This window comes from Bactrocera latifrons, unplaced genomic scaffold, assembly GCF_001853355.1.
Source record: "Bactrocera latifrons isolate USDA-ARS-PBARC rearing strain unplaced genomic scaffold, ASM185335v1 scaffold_44, whole genome shotgun sequence".
In the NCBI taxonomy this organism is placed as follows: Eukaryota; Metazoa; Arthropoda; class Insecta; order Diptera; family Tephritidae; genus Bactrocera; species Bactrocera latifrons.
This window is the reverse complement of record NW_017537090.1, coordinates 669,992-681,324: the sequence shown is the minus strand read 5'-3', so window position 1 is coordinate 681,324 and position 11,333 is coordinate 669,992. Positions and strand designations below refer to the sequence as shown.

The 11,333-nt window shown below is 35.6% G+C and overlaps 1 non-coding gene across 1 annotated transcript; it reads right to left on the bottom strand.

The window, feature by feature from the left end:
- Nucleotides 1–7,392: 7,392 nt before the first annotated feature.
- On the bottom strand, nt 7,393–7,475 carry Trnal-cag. Its single transcript has one exon. It is a non-coding gene; the product is annotated as a tRNA-Leu (tRNA).
- Between the last annotated feature and the right edge of the window lie 3,858 nt (nt 7,476–11,333).

The window sequence follows — 11,333 nt, the reverse complement described above, 5'->3', positions numbered from 1 at the left end:
TAATACATGTTGTTCTATCGTGTAACTAATTTCGATGTTTACGTTTTTTGTTGTCAACACTTTACTATATAAATGACGGCAAATATTGATCTGGCGTTACCTGTGGGACACATTTTAGATGTGTTTTTCTGTAGGAGAGTGACGTATAGTATAATAGCTCAAGTCTATTAAGAATTAAATGTAGTCTTGAGCGTTACAAAAAGGCCTAGATTTCACTATTCATGCAGGGTATAGGGAAAAAAAACTATAAAATTTATCTCAATCAGGCTTTATTAAACGTGTAAACGTGAGTGCATAAAACTATCGTATATTGTTTTTTTTTTTTGTTACGTGGGGGTCAAATTTTCGATACATTCTTTTTCGTGGTGTTTCTTTAAACTCATGCTATCTGAAACCAAATAAAAAATAGTATTTTTAATCTACAGAAAGACAGGAAAGACATTTAAAGGATACTTGAATTCGAAAATCCGATGTTTTCGAACATTGGCAATGTCCGCACGTTTTGCCAAACTAACGGTAATTTACAAAAATGCATTAAAAGCTGAAATCTTTATGAACCAACAATGACAGCTTATTAAGTCTCATCTAATATTTGGTTCTACCCGAATCCACTTAACCTTACTGTTTTATTTTCTTATCGCATATTTTAAGCTTTTTTCACATTTCCTACTTTTATTGGCTACATTTCAACTACTGTTACGCCTAGTACTGGCAACAAAGCAAAACATTCATTACAAAAACATGTGCATGTTCATACCTGCTAAATATATATCTACATATATACTGGCATATGTATGTATATAATTGTCACAATAAATTCAGTGATAAACAATTTTCTGCGATTATGTTCTGATTATTGCTTTAATAGTCTGTTTACACGGCAGAATATTTACGAGCCATACAGCTGTTTGGGTTCTCAAGCCAAGCGACAGTTGGAACTAATGAAGTTCAATAAAAAAGCATAAATTTACATAGATAAAGAGGCGGCTTTTAAATGTTAATACTAGTCAAAACAGAAGTGGAGGTAAAGCTTTACTTTTTTTCGGAAAAAATTCCTAAAACTTTGTTGTTTCTCAATCAGAGTTGAAAAGGGTTTTGAGAATTGGTTCAAACGCATACAAAAGTGTGTAGGATCTTGATGGAGAATATTTTAAAAAACGGTAAAACGATTTTCGATTATAAATATTTTCTCTAATCTCGAAATGTAAAAGGCAACCTACGTATCGCTGATTTCTTTGTCAACATATCGGTACATTTGTAAGGTCTAGTATAGAAATATTTTAACGGGATTCCTTGTGCCCAAAAATGAACAAAATCGGGTGAAACAGAGTATAAAAAGTTTGGTTATACCAGAACTAGCACTTCCTTACATACTAAGGATTATGATGGAGACAACGTTATCGATATTGATAAAATTTACGAGCAAACACTTCATGAGTTCATGGTTCCTTATGTCAATAATATTCAAGACGGTATAACAAGTCACATATGTAAGTCAATAGTCTATTGTTGTGAAAAATACCCAGATAGTAAACAAGAGAAACTAAAAAAAAGTTTGTATATACATGATATGAAGCATGACGATGATACGTTGTGACAAAGTGCCCGGAAATTTCAATTTTGTTTTAAAATTGGTAAAAGTTTTATCGAAACGTTCAATTGATGAAATACGTTCATGGCAATGATTGTCTATCCCGTAGCAGAGTGCACGAGTGCTTTCAACATTTTCAAAGTGGTTATGAGGACAAAATTGACCACCGGAAATTCCTTCGAAACTGTTCATGAAAATGAAAATGAACATCTCCAAAACATCGATTTAAGGCATTTTGACCGAACATTTGCGCTTACGAAGGGTGTGTGTATGGATTGTTCCGCACAAATTGACTTGCGACCAAGAATTGCTCAGAATCCAATATTCGAAGTACATTATTGTGACCGATTATTTGACCAAAAATCACATTTTAACCATTAACCACCCCCGTATTCACCTGATATGGCACCGTGCGACTTCTTCCTTTTCGGAGAAATGCATTTGCCCATGAAAGGAAAGCGTTATGTAGACGTAGAGGCCATTCAAAAAGGCTTGCACCGGCATACTGGCGGCCATACTGGCCAATGAGCTAAAACAGCTATAAAACTATTTGTTTTTTTTATAGCATCTGTTTAAGTTGACTGAGATGTCTGCGTTGCCATTTATACAATGAATAAAAAATATCGAATCGAGAATTTGTGTCAAATTTTGTATTTCTGAGAAATTATGTGTGAAAAATCGTTGCGAATGTTGGAAAAGGCTTGCTTGCGGTGGTTCAGGCTTATTGAAAACACAAGCGTACGAGTGGTAAAAAGCCTTCAAAAGCGGTCGAGAGATCGTTGATTACTTGCCTCGGTCTTGACGACCTCTGCAATAGATGAAAATATTAAAAAAGTGAAGGATGTGGTGTTTGAAAAACGTCAGGCAAGGGTTAAAGGGATGGCAAGAGAGGTCGACATCTTCCGCGAGTCCATTCGAACGATTTCGGTTCATATTTTGGGTATTAAACGCGTGCTTGCTTGGCTCGTCCCGATGAAGCTGAATTTTTTTCAAAAAGATTACTGTAGTCAGGTCTCTTTGGACGTGAGAATTCCGATCACACACTCAAAGAGAGCATTATAATTGCCTATAAGGCATGGGTTAGGAGTTTGGCATGTAAACAAGTCAACAATCATCGGAATGGAGGAGAAAATACGAGCCGAAACCAGAAAACAAAGCCGCTAAAAAATCGATGTGATGCTCATTGTTTTTTCGGTATTCGTGCATTAGGAATTTGCTCTGTAGGGATAGGCGGTCAATAAGGAGTTCTATTTGGTCGTAATGAGGCGTTTGCGTGAGAACATCCATCGAAAACGGCCGGAAATGTGAATGAACTATTTATATATGTCACAATTGTGATTAAATTTAAAGCCAATAACGCCACAGTATTAATTATATTGATTTTTTCTTATTCCCCAAACTGAAATTGCTGCTCCGTGGAACCCGCTTCCTTTCAATCAAAGACATAACACAAAATTCGCTGATGGAGCTGATGGCCGTGCCAAAAAGTGCTTGCAAAACGCGTTTCGAGGACTGGAAAAATCGTTGAAATATCTAAGTGATTTATTACATCTGGTGAGGATCATTTTGAAGGCGACAAAATAAATATTGACGAATAATTAAATATTTCGCGTTTCATTTACACATATTTATAGATGTCCTTGTGAAATTTTACACACATTATTTCTCGCTCCAAAAGATTTTTTATTTGACGAGGAAATTTAGCTCGAATTATTGTTTAAGATAATGGCACAACCTCTGGAGAAATTGCTCAGATCGCTGCAACTTTTTTATTTGTGAAGCGTATTCTAACTGAAGTGAACGTCTTTCTTATTTTTTGAGAATTCTGAAAAATTATTTGCCTTTCGTCCCATTTTCCATGATAGCTGACTGACTGAACCAATTCTATTACCTTTCTAACTCTAAGAAAAATTTCCAATTTAAGAACTTATGATGACTATCTCCTCAGAGTAGTTTACATCATTTTCATAAATATCTAAGTATTTACTTATGTACCATCTGCAGTTGTACTGAAATATGTAAATGCTGCTACCTCGACACCCATCAATAATGCATGCTAATTTTTTTTTTGATCAATATTTGCGAATGTTTTGATGTTTACGTGTCTTAACCATTTGTAATTGGGTGCTAATTGACTGCCATTTATTTTTACATTTTACATTTTGGAAGTTTAATTCAAAAATTTACACCAAAACCTGTTTCACAAAAAATTTTCACAGTTTTTAATTGCAATAATTGCATGAATAATCAATGTAAGTGCATAAATGTACATGTATGTGTGTATTGAAGTGTATGCTTTACGGATTCAGCTGTCAAATTATCTTGCTAGACATACGAGCATATGTTTGAAACGTATTTATGTTTTTATATTTGCACGTCTAACGTTTGTCTTTATGTCTACGCATACGGGTACATGTGACCCTCCGTCCGTCTGCTTGTCTATCCGGTAATTCCTCAGTTAGTTAATTGGCATTTTGACACGTTTGATATGTTCACGGCTCGTATATTGTTGGAATGCATGCGATCGCCGCTTGAACTTCACTTGTACGGATATGGAGAGGGTGTCTTTTTTTGAGTGTTAAAAATTATAAATTTCTATTCGATGATTTCAAAAAATTGTTTTTATATTACAATAAATTATATCAGACAAAAATTTATATCAGCTTAAAATAATATTAAGTTTCAGTAACACCGAACCAAATTTGAAACTTTTTCTGTATTTAGAACTATATTCGATCTTAAATTATTTTTAGACATTTAGATTTAAGCTCTAAGATCTACCCATTTACATTACTTCATATATTTATGTGGCGTCTTAAACATATAGTCGGCACATTAAAGCGTCTAACATCATGTCTAAAGTGGACAATTAGCTGGAGCAATTAAGATATTAATCGACTCATCGGTTTTGGGTTGAAAGAGTGTTATACTAATTTTTAGATAAGATTTTCCGGATAATACAAATTGTCGTTGTGGTTTACGTGAGTACCTGCCTGCGAAGGCTTAAGCTCACTTAGCTCAATACAATGCGTTGATCAGCGCCCCAAAGCATAAATGCATTTTGCCCTTAATTTTTGGTTCTAATTGGTTCGGGTGGTTAGGGGCACCCTAGGCACCTTGGTCGTGTTAGAGGTCCATCTAAAACCTCTGCCGTACTTTGGGCCCGGCACGCGGCCGCAGTGCGACCTCATGTTGGACAAAATGCCCTGCCTGCATTTAGGTTTAAACAACAGCCACCACGAATCTCCACAAAGGGCCAAACCCAATGAGAAGATTGGAGTCCAAGGGCTAGCTGCTCCCCGTGGTACCAGGTTATAGTCCTTGGTCTGACTTTGCAGTATTTGCTACTACCAGTTGAGTCCACATATAAACTCAATGACTGGCTGCATTTGCAGCTGTGACAAACGCTTTATATTTTGTGATATAAATATAAAGCTTAGAATTTGACATCCAGCAGAATATTCTAGCACTTTTCTGACTTAGACCATGTTGACATCAAACCAAGACCTGTAATGTCAGACATAGTGCATATGGCTTTTAGTCGCCTCGGGTATATTCGGTTTCCCCTCGTACCAGAGGGGTCCCCCCTACCCGCAGGAGGATTTCCGGATAATTCAATAGGGTTTGGGGTTTTGGGGACAGAAATCTGGCTTTGCTAAGCATCACCTTTTCAAAACTTAAGGCTCTTCCAAATATGCACTTCCAAGTGCTTACGTTTTGATCTCCCAAACGCAGAACAGTTAAGAAGGAGGAGTTGAGTTGTTTCCACCTCACCTTCTTAAACACAGCTTCGGCAGATGGCGTCTGGTAGGATTCCCAGCCGTACTGCATGAACTCTAATAGGGCAATGGCCCGTTAAAGCTCCAAAACTAGGGTCAGGCTAGCCTTACTGAGGGCAAAGAGATCATAAGAGTTCTTCCTGATGGTGGCCCCAGTGTTAACCAAACTCCTCGAAACTCAGCTATCTAGAAGTAGAACACAGAGGTTTCGGGAGCACCGACTCGCTCTCATTCTACTTACTATACCAGTTCTAGGGTGCCTTTTCTTGCTACCTCATTAGCTTTACAATTTCCTGCGATTCAGCTGTGGCCTGGCACACGTACCTGTCTTATCGCAAAAACACTCGATGCTATTGATACTGAGGTTAGGCACTCTTTGACCAACCCTGAACGCACTGTTAATGTGTTTAAGTATCGCCAGTTATGTATTGCTTTGAATAAACTTTTCGAGTTAGGAAATCATGAATTTATTTATATCACACTTCTTCATCCTTAACACACAGAGATACTCTGCTAAAATAAATTATAAATTAAATTAAAATAATTGAGTTTCATTATCTTCAAAAGAAGCTATGTTCTTACATCCGAGTAAATTTATTTCTTCGTTCGAGCCACTTTGCATAACACTTTCATTCGAGATAGAGTCGCATGTTTGCACTGCGTTTGGTTTTTTGCGATTACCACGCCCCTAGTGGCAAAATGTGCATTTCTTATACCTTGAACCGGGTGTATTAAGTTTTTCACGAAGTTTGAAACACCTAGAGCAAATGGCAGCTAGCCTATAAAATACATAAATATAGAAATGACCCGCATGACGAGCTGAGCCATTTAGCCATGTCCATTTGTAAATACGAGAACTAGTCTCTGACTTTTCGAGATATCGTTCTGAAAATTTTCACACGTACTTTTCACTCCAAGAAGTTTTTTATGGGCGAGTGCTTGTATGGAAAATTTTTTCATTTGTTGAGTTATCTTCAGGAAACTCGAATTATTGCTTAAGTAAATGGTAAAAACTCTGAAGGAATTGTTCGAATCGGATCGTTATAACAAAGACATAGCCATACAAACTGATCGATAATATCAAGTTCTTAAAGCTATCTTTGATATTTGTGAAGGGTATTATGGCTTCTGTGCAGCCAAATTTGACGTGTTTCTGTTTTTATTTATTTTTAGTTTCACTCCCATAACAACACCTTCTACTATTTTTAGAACAAATCACTCTGTTGTCAGTGGCTGCATTTGTTTTACAACGAGCACAATCAGTGATTTGATTTTATTTGAAGTTAATTTGATTTTGATGAATAAAAATTGCATATAAATTTGCAATTACTATAGGTATTTAAAACAAAATAAAAACAAATGGAAAACAGTTCAAGTGAGCTATGTACTTAAGATTGACGTGCGGTGTGCGTGTGCATGTGTGTGTGCGTGCGATGAGGCCTCTTTTATGTTGGCATCAAACGGCGGCGGTTTGTTTGACCCATTAAATTCTGATGAGATTTAATTTTTCACGCTTTTAGAATTTACACACAAACGCACACACACATACATATGCATGTATGTACATAAAAATTCAATTGAACCACTTGGCGGTATGTTTACTTGTTCGCTTGTAAGCAAATTCGCTTTCAATGCGCTTGAGCATTTCAAGTTCATTTAATTAAGTCAAATCGTAAAGCTAAGATTTAAATTAGATACGCGATTAAATGCATTAAGCGTTCACGCTGCACGCACAATGCTGATTATTTGAAAAATAAAATAAGTAAATATATAATCCCATCGCACTCAACCTTGGACAAGGTTATATGCAACTAAAATAAAACTTAGTCAAATAATTAATTGTACTTTTACAAAACAAAAACATACATTCATACAAATCAAGAGGTAATTAAAGGCAACACAATTTACTACTTAACACAAACAATAAAATAAAATTCCAATTAATTCAGCATAAAAATAAAAAGTTAATGAGTTAATAACTATTTAAGTGAAAAAAAAAATTGGAAAAAATAAAAAGTAATTTGTCAGAAGTGGGATTCGAACCCACGCCTACAGAGTAGACTGCGACCTGAACGCAGCGCCTTAGACCACTCGGCCATCCTGACACTTGTTACATTTTGGCAAAATGACGCACAAAAGTTCGAAGACGCCGTTGTAAAGTGAATCCAGGTCGTTTTTATGAGTTCTTACCGAATTATTGGGCATACATGCAATAATGAACTGATTCGATTTCTAATTTTGTGGCATAAAAAAAGTCAATTAAAACTTTTTTAGAAAAGCAGTAAGAAAATTAAATTATTTAAATCTTAAGATCAACAGAAATTTACATGTTAATGGTATATTTATGGTATGTGGTATATTTAATTTACTTTATAGTTTTACATTTAGCAACTTCGCAATATATTTTCAAAAATATGAAGAAAAAATTTCGATAAATAAAATTTATTTACTAGAGGCCCTATTGTAATGGTATGCTACGCCTTCGGCAGTCGTATTCAAAACCCCATATTCTGATGATGAAACTTCTAACCTCAAACCCAAGAGACTATGGATCTACAACCAGTTTAGGCGATTTTTAAAGCGAAGTTTGTTAGAGATCATAAAAATTTGTTGGTCATCAAAATTAAAATTAAAACGTAGATTCATTTTGATTGGACAACTATATCACATATCCCCATTACAACTGATTATTCAGATATGTTAAACATAGCCTTAAAAATCGTTGGCCGAAACTGGTTGTAGACCCATAGTACCTTGGGCAGTCCGTATAACATTTCTCGCATTTGCAAAAAATTTTCCTAAATAGAATAACTAGTAGAGGTATAATATAATAGCTTGTGAAAAAAGTCTTGCGGTATTTCTTGCGGTATTTTTTATTGAATTTTCAATTGTTCATAAATATTGATGACTCATGCCCAGCTCTTGACCGATGCTACGGCTGCTACTATGCCGGTCTCCTTCGACCCATTCAGCGTTTTTATCGCATTTTTCGACGACAGGCCTTCCGGAGCGTGGCGCATCTTCGACCACCTCTACACCAGAACGGAAACGTTGAAATCATGTTTGTGCCGTAGAAATGGAAACTGTATCGGGTCCATAAACTGCACAACTTTTATTGGCGGCTTGAGATGCATTTTTGCCTTTATCGTAGTAGTACTGTAAAATATGCCGTATTTTCTCTTTATTTTGCTCCATGCTTGCGATGCTATAACTCACGAACGACTTAAAGGAAACGACAATCAATGAGCTCAAAAAGCTTTCCAAAAAGGTGTAGCATGACCCGATGCGACGAATAAAACTAGAACTACGCGCTCTCAGCGCCAACCAGCGAAAATACCGCAAGACTTTATTGACAACCTAATATATACATATATTTGCTAACGAAGCACATACAACAGATGTGGCGTGGCTATAGATTTTATATCCCCGAATTTGAAACACCAATCGGGAGATGTGTCAATTGAAAGACAATAAATCTGTGGCAAGTTTTTCTTAACGACAATAAGCATGATAAATTCAGCATTTTTTCTTGACTTTTAAGCTTTTTATGGGGACTAGAATATTATAGACACTTCTAGTACTAAACATTTGTGCTATGAGAGGAAATTACATTGGATAAAACAAAATTCATTACGTTTATGAAAGCAATGTGACGTATTTTCAATAGGGTTGTATTTATTTATTTTTTAAAAGCCTTTTGGAATTAGCCATCAGCACTCCAACACCACGATATAAAAGTCTTAACTTTTTCGTTGGTATGTATGTAAGGACCGAGATCAAGCATTGAATAAGAATAGTCCTTACGAGAGTTCGTTATCATAACTAATGTACGGCCTTACAGGTAAAAGTGTTTGTTGGCTATTTGCCTTGAGTTGGGGATCGATACATGATTCCATTGAAGCAGGACAAAATAAAGAGTTGTCACAGTTTCACCACTTCATGGCTTAATGGGTTAGCTCATAACTCATAAAACCATATATGTCATATGTATACTCAGTACTACTATGGGAAAAGATAGTAAGACTTTTTAATTTAAATTTCGCGCGAAAACCCATTCTTCTATATGACAGTCATATCTTACATGAAAATAATCATTAGTGCTTTTTTTTTTAAGTGCATAAGGTGCATTCGGCAATTTTTAAGATAAGGGAAATTATTCAACATAGAATTCTATAAAATTTTGAGTGTGGGATGAAATTTCAAAGAAAAGTAAAAGCACGATTAGTTCCAAAATCACAAAATTGTTTCGAAAAACTGTGTCACACAATGCTTTTCGACTACCAGGATGCCATGAAATGTGTTATTACTGACGATGAGCCTTGAATCTATGCTTACTACAGAAACCGACAATCAAGCGGCCGAATATCGTGGCAAAGGTGAGCCGAAGCCGGAAAAACCACCTCAAAGCAGGTCAAAAATCAAGGTTAAGTTGGCAGTTTTCTTCGATTAACGAGATACTATTTGAGTGTTATACGTCGTTTGTCCGAAGCTCTTCGTTAAAAGAGGCACCACGATAATGCATTGCTTCGTCGCCAGTTTTTCGCTAAATTTTCAATCAATATCGTGCCACAACCACCGTATTTGAATAATTTAGCTCCGTGTGACTCCTGGCTATTCATCAAACACAAACGATCGCTCCGGGTAATATGCTTTAAGTTATTAAGCATTGAAGCTATTCCGGAAATTGACTTTAACAACTATTTTAAGCATTGGAAAATTACATTGGCACAAGTGTATTGGGGTCTAGTGAAGATTACTTTGAGGAGGACGACATAGATTTTGAAGAATTAGTCAAGAATTTCAAAATTATGAACAAAGTCACTATTTTTTGCTCATTGTAGTATGTAGAGCACTTATCTTAAAATCATTGATCGTCAATAATACTAAATATCAAAATTGAATAAACATAACGAGAGAACAGAATCTTCTCTCACTTAATCACAATATTTAATTACAATAATAATAAGACTTAGAAGCGATAAACATAGAGATTGCACTAATAAAGAGAGACACAGAATAGGTATGCTCGATAAATAACGGCGAAAACATTTTATACTTAGACTTTGATTTACTCGCAAAATTCATGGAAAGCACGTATTGATTTCCGTCAAAATATTTATAGTGGATACATACATATATACACAAATACACACATATGTACATACGTATATGTATATGAATACAAAGAAGTGATCGAAATTGAAATTATGGATTAAATGTGACCTACTTAAGAATGAAAAATGTATCGTTAATTCACTCACATACATACATATGAGAAAATATACATGCAGGCTACGTAAATATTTAGTGGCTATATTTAACAGACATATTGCACGCCGCTAGCATTCATTCCTTTCGGGCTATCGGAACGCGGGCTTTGCCCACTGTCAGTGGCAATTAATCAAGAGACGCGCGGTCACGCACTACAACTGTCATTAGTCACTAGTAAATGTCAAATGAGCGGGTGTTGCGTGCACAAAAAAATATATGTATATAAATAAGAAAATAATGAAAAGCAGTGGCGGCCGGCTAAGCAAAACCGAAAGTGTTCAGCTGGCGTCAAAAATTTGCAGCAATTTTTCTTTTCATTTGATATTTTGGCTATGTAAATTAAATTATGACGAATCAAACGACGAAAACGTGATTTTCAAGAGAAATTGTGAACACCACGGCAGTTATAAGCGAAGGAAGGCAAAAACAAATTACGATAAAATTAGAAAACAAATGCAACCGCAAATAATTTTGGATAATTGTATATACAAATATTTATGTATCCCCGTCGCATGACACAACTGAGAAATCTTTGAATCCGCAAACAATTTCATTGAATGACATTTCGAAGATTTCCGAAGATATGACTTTCACCCCTAATGTTAGGCTACAGTTAGTGTTTTACAAATATTTTGAACGAACTTATGACAGTTCATTTGTGATTAATCCTCTTATGATTCAACTTGATTAAA